This window comes from Phoenix dactylifera, chromosome 1 (assembly GCF_009389715.1).
Source record: "Phoenix dactylifera cultivar Barhee BC4 chromosome 1, palm_55x_up_171113_PBpolish2nd_filt_p, whole genome shotgun sequence".
Lineage (NCBI taxonomy): Eukaryota > Viridiplantae > Streptophyta > Magnoliopsida > Arecales > Arecaceae > Phoenix > Phoenix dactylifera.
Window position 1 is genome coordinate 24904401 of NC_052392.1, and position 14418 is coordinate 24918818.

Below are 14418 nucleotides of genomic sequence, written 5' to 3' on the forward strand. Positions count from 1 at the left end.
AAGAATATTGACTTGATTCAAATTCAGCATCAATATTTCATTTTTTGATTCAAATTCAGTTGATATGCTAAAATTGCTTAAGAGCTATAAAGTTCAATCCCATGCAATTATGCACGCTGTATCTAGCTCTAATCAAAACATTATACTTGTACATCTGATCAAATACTGTGTATATGTTTAAACTTCAAATTTTTGCATATACTCAGTGTTTTGTCATCATCAAAAAGGGGGAGATTGTTGACCCCCTAATGGATTTTGATGAATACAAAACACTAGAGTATAATTCCATTTATCTTAACAATTTAATTGAGGAATTCATGTGATTAATTGAGAATATTGTTAAGAAATGTCTAGGCAAGTTCCCATAATTTTTATGAATTTATTGAAGAATATTTTGAGTTAAAGAAAACAGATCAGGGACAGCCGAGACGTCTCCGGATAGTTTCAGAGACGTCTCTGGCACAAACAGGAAGAACTGGGACACTTGGAGACGGCCCCGACACCTGCCGAGTCGTCCCCGCGCTAGCGGAGTCGACTCTCTCAGTAGCGGAGTCGACTCTCTCAGTGGCGGCAGAAAGGCAATTTTCAAGAGATATGCGCGAGACGTCCCCACTGTACGCGGAGTCGTCCCCGCAAGTAAAAAGGAGACTTCCCGAGTCATCCCCAAGATAGCGGAGATGGCTCTCTCAGGGTTTTCCAGAGAATGGTTTTTTCGGTGATAAGGAAGCGGAGTCGACCCTGGAGACAGCGGAGTCGTCCCCATGCATAAAGTGCAAACAAGCCGAGACGTCCCCTGAAGGAGCGGAGTCGACTCTCTCAGGAAATTCCAGAGGACATGTTTTTCAGAGATAAAGAAGCGGAGTCGTCCCCAAAGCAGCGGAGTCGTCCCTATTCAAAAAGTACAAACAAGCCGAGACGTCCCCTTAAAGTGCCGAGTCGACCCCAGACAACGTAAAAAGTAAAATCTTGTAGCCGAGACGTCTCTCGTTGAAGCGGAGACGTCCCGGAGCGCCTGGGACGCGACTGACAGCTTTTTAGGTTTAGTTTGAATTTCAAATCCTTTTTACTTTGTCTCTAACGGCTATATTTGCTTTTTTTGGGCTATAAAAGGGACCTCTTAAGCGCTTCTCAACAACTCTTCACCAACCCAAAGCTAGATCATTCAAGAGAAAAGTAAGAAAGAAAAGTTCAAGGGAGTGAGTGCATTCAAGTGAAGAAATCAAGTGTTTTCAAGCTTCCCAAGTGATTTCAAGCTCAACCTCTCTCGTACGCTCGGGATTCAAAGCTCACACTCAACCCTACGCGGTCCACATCGGAAGAATCAACATTTCTCACGCTTCCAACGGCAAAAGGATTCTTCCGGGTTCTATTGTTCATAATTGTCATATTTGCTTTTTAGAGCTTTACTTTTCCTTTGTAAACTCTTTCATTGTGGTGCTTGTTCCAGTCAAGGGACTTGGAACAAGGGAAAGGCGTCCCAAGCCTAAGTGAAATTGGGGGTTTTAGGGTTTGTTGTGAGCCCGGTGTAAAACAACGAGTTGGGTAGTGAACTCGCAAAACTACCGTACTGTAATCTTGGATTATAGTGAAAATTCCCAAAGGTGATTTGGGGAGTGGATGTAGGAGCGGTGGAAGCTCCGAACCACTATAAAACATTGTGTTTGCGATTGACCTTTCTTATTCCTCCTTCTTTACTTTAGTGCATATATTCGTGTGTTTTTATTTTTAATTAGTCAAAAGCTTTTAAAACACCCAATTCACCCCCCTCTTGGGTGACCATCTCTGGGCAACATCTATTTTTCAGATCCAGAGGCTTGATCGCACGGGATTGGGAAGTGCGTTAGATTTTCCGATGATTTTTCAGTTATTGGCATTTTAGTTAGTTTAGTTTGGACATTTGAATTATGTTAGCAAATGTTATTTTTAAACTTCGTAAGACTGCTTTTGAACAATTTAAATAATTATGTCATTTTTGAACATCTGTATTTGCTCCGATATGTTCCAATGCCTTGCACGCCTGCGCGGCTCGCCGTGCGGGCGTGCGTCGTCTGCCGCGCCTCGGGCTCGGGGCGTGATAGATTTGGTGGTATCAGAGCTCAGGTTTGAGATCACTAGGGATTGTAACAGAAACAATTATATTGAGCCTAAGTTTTAGGATTTGTAGGATTCGTCAGAAAGGTTGAGAGATGGGTAGTAACTAGACAAAGGGATAATGTTCATTTGTTTTGTTAACTATTTTGTATTATTCTGTTTGGATAAATTTTTAAAATTTATATATTTTCACTGAATCAGAATGCCGCCTTGCCGTGTCCGTAGCTTGAATCGGATGGTTGGGCGTTCTCGGGGAAGAGCCCCTACTAACCAAGCTGGTGAGGCATCGCATAGCTCAGGACCCCATGGTCAATCAACTCCAGAAACTGCTGCCGGAAATCAAACCCGGGTGCTCGAACTGATTGAGGAGGTCGTTGGGTTAGTACGCCAACAGAGGCAACAACCTCAGCAACCAATCCAGCAAGTTGTTGATCCTCCGGAGCAAAGGAGTATAGCTGAATTCAAGAGAATGGCTCCTTCGGCTTTTAAAGGCACCACTAGTCCTCAAGAGGCCGAAGCCTGGATAGATGAAATGGAGAAAACCTTCAGAGCAATGGAGTGCACCGATGAAGAGAAGATCAGATTTGCCACCTATATGCTTCAGGATCGAGCTCATCATTGGTGGATGTCTGCGGAGCGCACATTGGCACCCGAGCAGGAGGCACTTACCTGGCAGAGGTTTCGCACAGCCTTCTACTTCAAGTATTTCCCTTCAAGTCGCCTTAGGGAGCTAGAGAGAAAATTTCTAAATTTGTCTCAAGGAACTATGACCGTGGATGAGTATGAGGCAGAGTTTGATAGGTTAGCTCGGTTTGCTCCCACCCTCGTCATAGATGCAGAGTTCCGGATGAGGAGATTTGAAGAAGGATTGAAGCCTCATGTTTCAGATGTGGCCAACAGGGTCATAAAATAGCAGAGTGCCCTCGCAATCGGAAAGTATCACAATCAGATCAGAGGCCTCAAGCTACAAGGACCCAGCAAGTGCAAGGTTCTCCTGCTCCGATTCAGATTGCTCAGCCTTCTTCTCCTAAGCAACAGATAGGAGGGAGACCGCATACACATGGTCGTATTTATGCACTGACTCAGCAGGATGCTCAGACATCCAATTCTATGGTGTCAGGTACACTACCGGTTGCTTCTGTTTATGCTTATATACTATTTGATTCTAGTGCTGCACATTCATTGTGTCATGGATCTTTATGCGAAAACATGACCTACCTTGCGTGCCGTTAGAGTATGATTTACATATTAACACCCCTACCGGAAGTGGGATGATTGGTAATCAGGTCTGCAAGACTTGCCCGGTTCAGATAGTAGGTAGAGACTTGCCTGCTGATTTGATAGTTATAGATATGTATGACTTTGACATAATTCTTAGTATGGACTGGTTAGCGTCACACTTTGCTACCATTAACTGCCATGAAAAGCGGATAAAAGTTCAGATCCCTGGATACATTAAATTTAGCTTCGTAGGTAGTGGCCTATACTTTCCCTTGAGTTCTCTGCTATGCACGTTAGGCAGCCTGTACGTGTGGTTGATAGAAAGGAACATGTGTTGAGGAGGTGCATAATTTCTTATGTTAAGATCTAGTGGAACAATCACTCAGAAAGTGAGGCTATACGGGAACTGGAGGACGAGATGAAGGAAAAATATCTGGGCCTTTTTGCAAGCTAAGGTATGTTAAATTTCAAGGACAAAATTTTTCTAAGGGGGAGAGAATGTGAGACACGGGCTGAAGTCGGCAGCCCCTGCCGACTTCAGTCCCGTTCCCTCTTTTGGGAAGACCGGAACAGAGGATCGTGATTGCGATCCTCTCCGGCTCTTCCGGGGACGGTCGGGGCGAGGATGCTGCAAGTCCCGCGGCACCCCCCCTCCAGCTAATCCACGGCCGAACCACGGCCACGGATTTCGCTCGGCCGCCGCGAGATTGCGGCGGAGAGCCATCACGAGGGGGGTGATAAAAACCCCCCAAGCCCTCCTCCCTAGGGCACCTCCGAGCTCCTCCTCCTCCCTCCTTCCCTCCTCCTCTCCTTGGTGACCGGCGTGCCTTCCCGACCGAGCGCCGTCCGGATCCCCCTCACAACCATCCCCTGTTCCGAGATCCATCCTTTCGGTTTCGAATGCTGCCGCCGCCGCTTAACCGCCGGATCGAACAGCCACGGCCGAGATCCGCCACCTCCATCGACCGCCCGTGAGCTTCCCTCCTTGTCTTCGTTCCGTTGCCATTTAACCTTGATTTTCCCCTCTGTTTTGACCCCACAAACTGAGATCATCTCGGTTGCTGCTTCACGCCGGTCGCCGCAGCAGCTGCCGACCGCCACTGCGATCGGTGGCCGTCGACTGGGCATCAGCCTCCGCAACCCAGGCCGGCCAACTCGGCGGCTCCCTGCTCCTTCCTCCTTGTTCTCTTCTTCCCTTGTTCTTTGATGAATCGAGATGAAGAAGGCCCACTGTGAGCCGTGAGCATAATGATGGGCTGTTGGGGCCCTGTTCCATTGCAGGCCCAACTTGGGCCCAGTCCAGTCCAGTTGGGCCCAGTTGGGCAGTACCTTTGTGGGCCCAGTTCAGATTCGAACCCGAAACAAAAAAAAAAATCCGAAATCCAGTTCAGACCCGAAACCCGAAATCCACAATCCAGTTCAGATCCGAAATCCGACCCGAAACCCAGTTCAACTCTGAACCCGGAGCCCGAGCCCGAACCCGAACCCGAACCCGAACCCAAAACCCGAAACCCAAAACCCGAAACCTGAAATCCGAAACCCAGAATCCGAAATCCGAAACCAGTTCAGACTCGAAATTCGAAATCCGGAATCCGAAACTTGAAACCCAGAACCCAAAATCCGAACCCGTTTGGCCAATAAATGAAATTTTATAGTTAAGCCTTTGATAGTATATTATTGCACAAAAGAGCCTTTTGTAATTTGTATTTGATCCCTATAGGAAAGATTTATTACATAAAGGTCCCTAACTATATTTATTTAGTCCACTCAAGCTTTATAAAATAGTACCCTGTAATTAAGTATTAGTCCCTGCAATAAATTTTATTGCATAAATGAACCAGTTAGAAGCCAACTTTGGGGGCCCATTAGGCCGTGTCCGATATGGGCCCTATCGGGCCATGCCCATTATGGGCCAACTCTGGGCCCTGTTGGGCCGTGTCCAATAGTATTATTTTTGGATTTTACTTAGTTCTGAAATTAACAAGGAATTAATTAAATTTAAACAGGTGAACCTGATCCGCCTATCTGAAGTAGGGATTAAGCGAGAAGAGGTAAGTAACTTAATGCTTCAAAGTGCATTTTTCTAAATTATTTGGTAAAATAATTATTACTGGATTAAATTTTGAAATATGTTTTGTATTTAGTAAAATGGGTCTGACATGTTAAATTTTATTTGAAAATCATATCATATGCTTTGAAATCCGTGAAATATGATTGTACAGTTTATGAAATCTATTTATATATATATATATATATGCATTCTCAGCATGGCTATGATCTGTTCTGTTCTGGCCCCGCCAATGGAGATTATACGTTGGACCTGTCGACTTGTAATCTGTGAGGAACCGGTTTCGACACCGCGCCACCAGTGATTAGAATAGTGGTTTCTGGACACCGGCTGCATCGATGGGTAAATATAGTGGATTTGGCACTTTTGTGCAACACCAGCCGCCATCGGTGGATAAATATAGTGGATTTGGCATCTTGTGCGACCCATGCCACTGGGTTACGTGGCCATAGCCTACTATGTTGAGATTTTGGTATCAGAGTTTTTGGAAAAATGATAATAAGTTTTGAAAACAGTAAAACAATGTTATTTATGATTTATTCCAGACATTATCCTGTATTCTGATTTGATATGCTCTGACCCCACTTTGGGGTATTTTGTTGCTTACTGGGCTAGTGTAGCTCATTATTTTATTTTCTCTATTTTTCAGATCAGAGGCTTGATCGCACGGGATTGGGGGAGTGCGTTAGATTTTCCGATGATTTTTTCAGTTATTGGCATTTTAGTTAGTTTAGTTTGGACATTTGAATTATGTTAGCAAATGTTATTTTCAAACTCTGTAAGACTGCTTTTGAACAATTTAAATAATTATGTCATTTTTGAACATCTGTATTTGCTCCGATATGTTTCAATGCCTTGCACGCCTGCGCGGCCCGCCATGCGAGCGTGCGGCGTCTGCCGCGCCTCGGGCTCGGGGCGCGACAGTTATTTAGTTCTAAGATCACTATTTCTCCAACCAGTTGTAAACTAACCTTAGAAAATAGTACCACCATTCACAACAAGAAGGCTTTCCATTCTCTGAGGTGCATACAAGTATGATGGGTATAAAATAAAAAAATCTAATTATAAAAAGATCAAGAAGGTTTGTTCTATAGAATTGAATATGATGTTCCCACTTCTAAATCACACTAGAGATGTAGAAACAAGATTATAACCTTCCAAGACTCATTTTGACCAATTAAAATATAAAATATTATCTTGTTGGAACTATAATAACAAGACTATGCGATAATCTGAAAAATTCATTAATTATTTAAATTTTACTATTCCACAAAGTTGTTCAATTAATGTCAAAAGTGGACTTGGGCCAGCTTCTAGTCTGACCATAGGCTAGGCTTGAGAAAGTTCAGGTTGGGTTGGAATCTAAAAGTAGAACCTAAAAGAATTTTTGGGTAGGCTTGTGTCGATGCTTAGCTCGACCCCGAAGCTCGAGCTTGAGCTCGGACCAAAAATTGAGCCTGAAATCAAACCCAAAAATAGGACTGAAACAAGGCCCGAGACCTGCCCTGGCTCTATATCCCACCAGGCCTTGAGGCTCAATTTGGTCGGTCACTTTCTTCAATGAATCTGATTCGTCTGTTTATTGAGCTAAGGCAGTGAAGATTGACTGCCTACGGATGAGAGGGGTGGGCTTAAACCTTCGATCCCTAAGTCTCTTGCCCCGAATTTCTCTTTGATCCTTCGAGTCTCTATATCTCTGCAGCTCTTCGCTTTTTTGTCCACTTCCAGTAGCCCCCCACCTCCTCTCATCATTGCTAGTCAACAGTGCAATGTTACGGGCCCCCTTTTCGAAGAACAAAGAGACAGCCACAGCCAATGTTCCTGATCCCTTCCCCATTGCTGTGTGAGAGAGAGAGGAAAGAGAGAAGAGATGAGCAATGCCCAACTATGGGCACTATTCTTGGAGAGTTGGGGTTCGACAGCCATAGTTCTTAGGACCCATATAGCTTTGAATAGCCTTCCTAGCATGACGAGGTCTATTCTCCTCTATTTGATCTGCTCTAACCTCCTCCCTTCCGCTGTCCTCTCCCTCTCCAAGCCCACCTACATATCTTTCCCTTCATTCTCTCATTCAAAATAAACGAAAAAAGAACCATCTTTTCCTTTTTATTAGTATTCCCATGGTTTTAGTATTTTTCTAGTATTTTAAAGCAAGATATCCTATTTTTGGGGCAATTATGGTCATACTATGGTGCATTATTGTTAAAAAAAAATATAATTTTTACCATTTCTCATTAATCTGGCAAGCCCAATCAAGCCATGTAGGGGCCAATCGAGCCAAAAATTAGGTCAACCCACTACAAAAGAAAGGATATCTCCCGGCGGTTTTTTTGGTCTCTACCGATGCTTTTAAGCATCGGCGAATTTCCAGCCCATGCACCCCAAAGCGTGGGTCAGACGTCGAGCAGGTGGGCGTGGGTCCGATTTTTGCCGATGCTAAGAGAAAGCGTCGGTAAAAATAGGGCTTTCCCGATGCTAATAAAAGCGTCGGCAAAAACGACATTCGCCGACGCTTTAAAGTGTCAGGAAAGCCCAAAGCATGCCCAGTTTTGGATTTTCGCCGACGCTTTAAAGCGTCGTTATAAATATTTTTTTTTTAAAAAAATATTTTAAAAAATATTTTGAATCAGAGCCTCGATTCCTCCCCAATTTCCTCTCCGCGTTCTTCATCGCATCCCTCAGATCCCACAGATGCCCCATGCTCGCGCTCAGATCCAGCGGCTCCATCTGCACCACGTCGACCCCCTCGACGCCGACGATCGCCTCGATCTCCGCCAGCCTCGCCGCCGTCTCCACCTGGCACATCACCAGCAGCTCCTTGTCAACCCGCGCCAGGTAGCCATCGTCGATGCCGTAGGCGGAGGCGCACACCACTGCGTCGGCGGACCCGCGGACGCCGCGCGGCGGAAAACAGCAGAATGAGATGGCGAGCTCGGCGGCGCCGGGGGACTCGATCATGGGGAACATGAGGCCCTGGGGGCCGAATGGCCGGGGTGCGATCGCCTCTCGTTGCCATTGAAGCGGGCTCCGAAGAAGAAGGCGACAGAAAGGAGCCACGAGTCGCTATGCACCGGCTCCTTTCTGTCGCTGTGTCCCTCGCGAAGTTGATCCCGAGCGCCGGCTCGGGCAGCTCCGGCGGCACCTCCTTCGCCGGCAACGTCACCTCCCACATCCCTCCAGGATGCCCATACAAGCACAAGTTCTCCTTCTCTGCATCAAATCAACCCACACCCAAATCCCTCGATTCCAAGAACCAGATCCAACACCAAAACAACCCTGATCTCAAACTTCTACCGATCTTTACAAAAAAAAACAAAAAAAAACTCACCTGGATCGCACATCGCATAGAACTCATCGACATCTGAGGGTAGAACAGATCCCAAGAAAATATGAGAAAACAACCAAAAAAAAAGTCGAAAAGATCGAGCAAAAGAGGGATTGGAGAAGGGTTTGGTCCCTGTACCTCTATCTCTATGAAGCACTAGTGACTGATGTTTCTGGAGAGAGAGAGAGAAGACGAGGAATGGGCGAGAGAGATGTGGGTAATACTATTGGTTAAATAGATGCTTTCCGATCTCTGGAATGGGTTGAGGGAGGAGGGATGACCCTTCCGACAGGGGTTGTTTGGAGGGGGGTCGTTGGCTTCCCTCCCTGCTTCTGCACCGGCACCGGAACCCCGTAAGCCCCACCCTCTTCCGGCAACCCGCGCACCGGCTCACCCGCCTCGCGGCAACACCACCGCGGCGGCAGCATCAGCCTTGGACGCCGGCCCCTCCGCACCTCCCCTCCCTGCTTCCGCTGCCGGATCCGGCGACCGAGCCGGGGCGGAGCTGGCTTTCTCGTGGCTGGAGCGGGAGGGCTGCGAGGGGGAGGCGAATCCGGCAGCCTGGAAGCAGGCTTGGCACATGTTGTTGGTGGCGGGGTCGTCGTAGAAGCCGCAGTTGTTGACGCAGAGGGTGAGAGTTTCCGGGACCTGGAGCTCCTCTCTCTGGGCCATTTCTCGTCTTCGATTGCTCGCTGGGGTTAGGGTCAGGGTTTCGGGAGGATTGAAGGATTTGTGAACGCGAGAGGGGAGGGGTTTTGAGCGGCCCGTGGAGGGAAGAAGAGGCGATGGAGAGGGGTTTTTCAAGGGGTGGGGGGAGAGGGGGGAGAAGGTCATGGCAAGGAAAAGGAGCCCCATGGGAACACGGTCCGATCCCGAAATTGGCCCTGTATTGGGCGCTTATTTTACGACAGCGTGTGAGGGTGGCTTCCGACAGGGGGTTGTTTGGAGGGGGGTCGTTGGCTTCCGACGACGTTTTTTAGCGTCGTCTTAGGCCTGCGACTACACCGACGCGTATTAGCGTCATTTTTTGCCGACGCATTTTACAAGCGTCGCCAAGTTTAGACGTTAGACTGAAAATTGCCGACGCTTGTAAAAAGCGTCGGCAAAAAAGCGTCGGTAAAATCGACTTTTCCTGTTGTGACCAGACCATGAGTTAGTCAAGTCTTTTGGCCCAAATAGTCTAATTTGGACCAATGCGATTGGTTTTCGGGTGAGCTTTAGATCAAGCTAACATTTTGAAAAAATCTCGGGCCTAAGCCTAGCCCCGAGCCCAAAAAAAATTTGATCTGGATTCCAACAGAAGCATAGCCCAATCTTGTCCGACCTCGTTCTAGCCCTACATTCAATGAATAATTTGTAGATTCTCGATTGTTTTGTGAATTAATCATAAAATTCATAGAAAATAGGAATGATTCATGATTAATTCAAGGAATCCTAAATTGTTCATTAGACAGAAAGAAGGTTTATGGTGCCACATGAGATTCTAGGTAATGATTGAGGCAGGCCTAAGGCATATAGGGATGAGTAGGGGTGGCAAAATATGATCCGACCCGCCAACCCGATCCGTGTTCGACCTGCCATAAATAAGTTTCAGTTTGGCCTAAATAGATTCGGATCGTAAACAGGTTGACCCGTTTAATATGTTTATTAGTTAGGTCGGATACATATTTTAGATGTCTGACCCATTTAACCCGTTTAATATATGGAGCACTTTGGGTGAATAGAAAAGACGTTTCTGAAAAAATACACGGTAAAACCCCTTTAACTCTAAACCCCTCCATCATCCATAGCCGCCGGTTCCTCTAGGGTTTCTCCCCTTCGTGTCCTTACTCTTCCAGATTCTCCTCCTTCTCCGTTAGGGTTAGGTTTTCGCCAATGGCAGGCCGAGCGTTAATCTCGAAGCTCCCCTCCGTCTCCCTCTCTCCCCTCTTCTTCTCTCGATCCTTCGCCTCTCGAGCTCTCACCTTCGCTCGTCCTTCTTCTCTCCTCCGCCTCCGCACCCTCCTCCCCCTTGTCGACTCCCTCTGTCTCCCCATCGGCGGCGGCTGTTTCGGCGAGGTCCGGTGCTTCTCAACCCAGCCAACGATGAGGTCGGTGCTTCGGCAAGGTCCAGTTTCCTTTCCCCTCCGCTATTTCCCTCGGATCTCTCTTTTTTTATTTCTTTTAATTTTTTGATTTCTGTTCTCATGTGTCTTGGTGTTTGTTGATGCGTAGCTGTGAGCGCGAAGGATCGGGCCGGCCTTGTTAATGCTTTGAAGGTGAGGTTTTTTTTTTTCTGAAACTCATTTTTTCGTACTTTGATCGGGGCTTTCTTGCTTCTGTTCTATCTTCATCTTTGTTCTGATTTTGTGATTAGAAATCTAGATTTTTTTGTTTCATATTTTTTGGAAAAAAAATTGTAACTTGATGTGTTCTTGAAACAGAACAAGCTCTAGAGTCTGGCAGGGAAGCAATCCGATGTGCTGGAGACCCTCTCGCTGAAGGTCCGGAAGCGTGTTGAGGTGCTGAGGGAGATCCAAGTTTGATTTTTTTTCCCCATCTCGATCCCTTATGTTTTTCGTCTCCCAAGGTTCCTTCTTGGTGCTTCTTCTTTGGGGTTTTACAGATTTAGGATGAGTTCTGAAGAAATTTTTAATTAAACAGATTAAACAGTTCAGGTCGGATTGGACTAAATAGGTTAAACAGGTCAGATCGGGTTGGGCAAACAGGTTAAACAGGTCGGATCGGGTTGGGTTTATTAAATAGGTTAAACAGGTCGGATTGGATTACCTGTTTATTAAACATGACAAGTTCAGGTTGTAATTCTTAATAAACATGTCGGATTCAGGTTTATGATTTTCTGATCCGACCTACATCTGATTCGACCCGTTTATGTCTGACCCGACCCGATTGCCACCCCTAGGGATGAGTGGTTTGATATGGGAGATATCTTTTGGAAGATATCTTTATAGAAGAAAATATGGGTGAAACTTTTACCACTTCCCAACTTTTCTTTTTTGCCTTCGTGACTTTTCTTCCAAAAGTTTTTTTCTTCAAAAAAAAAAAGATTAGATATCTTCCTCTTATTCTCATTCAAATATAGGCCTACAAGTGGATTGATCTATCTCCAATCTAGAACTGATTCGAAACCCATTTATTCCAACCAGCACCAAAGTTACATGGATTAGGTTTGGATTTGAAATCATGACCTGTTCTAAAAATGGATTAAATTTGGATATTTAAATTTCCAGTTTGAATCCGCACTAACCTAGAGCGATTGAAAACTAGTATACTATATATTTCAATACTATGGTTTAATATAAGAAATATAAGTCTTTTTCTAATGATAAACTCAACTCAACTAAGCCTTAATCCCAATCTAGTTTGGGTCGACTACATGAATCCTTTTCCTCCATTCCTCTCGACTTAAAGTATATTTTCTGAAAAATGTAACGATTTCAAGTCCTTCTTTATTATTTACCCTATGTAATTTTTGATCTGCCTCTATCCCACTTTTTTTCCATATGCAGGAAATTACTCTTTTGTACCAGTAGGACCTTGCCTCTTCAGGATCAGTGTGTTGAATGTCTGCTTCCAGCCCCGTGGGATCGTAGAGGTAGTGAAAAAGTGCAGAACTACTGCCATCACATCCTCCCTGATGATATGCTAATATCTTTTTAAGAAAATAGGAGAAAATGCATCTAGCCCCGAGGTTTTGTCCTCACCTAAAGACCAGAGAGTCTCCGGAACCCCCAAAGCTGATACTAGGATGATCAAGGCTGCAAATCCTATGTAAATTATGTTTTTGATAATGTTAAGATTTAGCATGCTATTATTCTATTGTACAAGATATTTATGATATAATTAGATAATCAATTTGTTTATTATGATTTGTGTTTGAATTATTTTTGACCTGATTTGAATATGCATTGCGTTTGGATTGTTCCCACCCCCAATCCTACCCGTCTTGCTCGTAGCCTCTACTTGTAAGCTTTTCCACTTCAATCCTACTCTCTTCTGTGCATTTTACTTCTTTTCAACCTCCCACTGTATATTGTCTGGCAACTCTTCTTCATAGTTCCTAGGTTTGATACACTTTTACTGATGAAATATATAAGATTTCTAAATAGATATGAGATATATAATTCTAAATAGTGACATGCATTATATAATTCTAAATAATTACATACTAACATATTTTGATTTTTGAACTTTATTGAATTTTTGCTGAATTATTTCTTAATCTTGTCAAATTGTTTCTGAATGCTAAACTTGTGGCCAGGATGGGAACAAGTTTAGGTTGCAGTAGCGGCAACCTTGTTTTTTTTGTTTTTTTCATAAGATGGATATAGGATGTAAAGCTAATCCTATATACTTTCCCTAACAGACAAGTACACTATTTTCAAACACATAGTGAGGATTGGAAGCAGCAAACCCAGAGTTGTCGAATTAGAAGTACAATCTCTATGACGATCCAATTCTTTTTCTTTTCCTACCTTGACATGGCTGAAAGAGCTAAACTTATTTATCTTAGATAGCAAACTCTTATTCTTATTAATAAAAAAGGTAGGGCTAGCAATTGTTATCATAATTGGTCAGTTTCTCTCCCTTGTCTGCTTCACCAGTCAAGTTTGAACATGAGGCTAAGAGGAAGATATTAATCAACTCAATTAACAACAATTGTTGAGACGTAGGAGTTCTTTGAAAGATATATGGATTACAAAGTACAGTATCCAAAATTAACAAAATAAAATGACATATTTTTTTTAAAAGAAAAATTTGCAGGATAGTTTCTTTCTAGCATATTTGATAAAATAAACGAAGAGAAAGAAATATATTTATTCTGTGTACTTTTCTATCACAATAACAGCGATTTGTACATCAATATTAACCTAACAATATAGCTAAGAACGAAAACACATCAAAGAAAAGATGAATCATATTTGGACTAATAGAGTAACAATGGTAAATATGCTTAACAAAATTCAAGAAATTAAGCTTTGAGAAACAAAGAACAGTTTCCCACATAAAAAAGAAACCAAGAATGGTATTATGAGCTACATACTTCATATTTAAGTATTATAGGCGAGTTTACAAATCATGCAGCACCAGATCTAACTTGAAGCCATATTATTGCACAGGAGTATTCCACATTGAATTTCCAAAAATCTTAAGATTTCATTCTTAACTATAAAAGAGTAAGAACAGGCCCTCCTCACCTCTGATCGCTGGGCAAAACCTGCGAGGAAGCGTGACCAGCAAGGCAATGTCTTGGATCAATGAACTTGGATGACCAGGGCAACATCAATATATGTAAATTAGGAAGAGAGAGATGGTCGTGGCGTAGTCAGAATGCAAGCTGGCAAGTTGTCCACTTGCTGAAAATTATTAGATGGACTCCTGTGGACTGGGCCAATAGTCACTCGCCACATTATCCCCATTTAAAGTCTTCGAGATATATATATAAAAAAAAAAAGGAAGATACAGATGGTCGTGCGGTGGTCAGAATGCAAGCTGGCAAGTTGTCCAAAATTATTAGATGGACTCCTATTGACTGGGCCAATAGTCACTCGCCACATTATCTCCCATCTTGTATTTTAAAGTCTTGGAGATCAAAAGGGGTGGGAATTTTTTTTTTTTTTTTTTTTTGATGAAAACGGCAATTCATATAGCTCTAAGTTGAGTACATCCAGCCATATAAAAATAAAGTAAAGAGTGCAAGGTGGGAGAAATA

At 43.9% G+C, this 14418-nt stretch overlaps 1 protein-coding gene and 1 long non-coding RNA gene across 3 annotated transcripts in view; one reads left to right on the plus strand and one right to left on the minus strand.

The window, feature by feature from the left end:
- LOC103697581 (disease resistance protein RPM1-like) overlaps positions 1-13980 on the minus strand; it is a 29776-nt gene extending 15796 nt beyond the window's left edge. The window contains exon 1 of one of the 2 annotated variants that reach the window (XM_039130515.1): positions 13904-13980. The gene's annotated coding sequence lies outside the window, so the exon portion shown is untranslated. Of the gene's footprint in view, positions 1-13749 lie in introns of both variants that reach the window. The other variant, XM_039130518.1, reaches the window with a different exon arrangement.
- Positions 9554-13044, plus strand: LOC113461358. Its single transcript, XR_003383584.2, has 2 exons — positions 9554-10963; positions 11129-13044. It is a non-coding gene; the product is annotated as an uncharacterized LOC113461358 (long non-coding RNA).
- Positions 13981-14418: the final 438 nt, after the last annotated feature.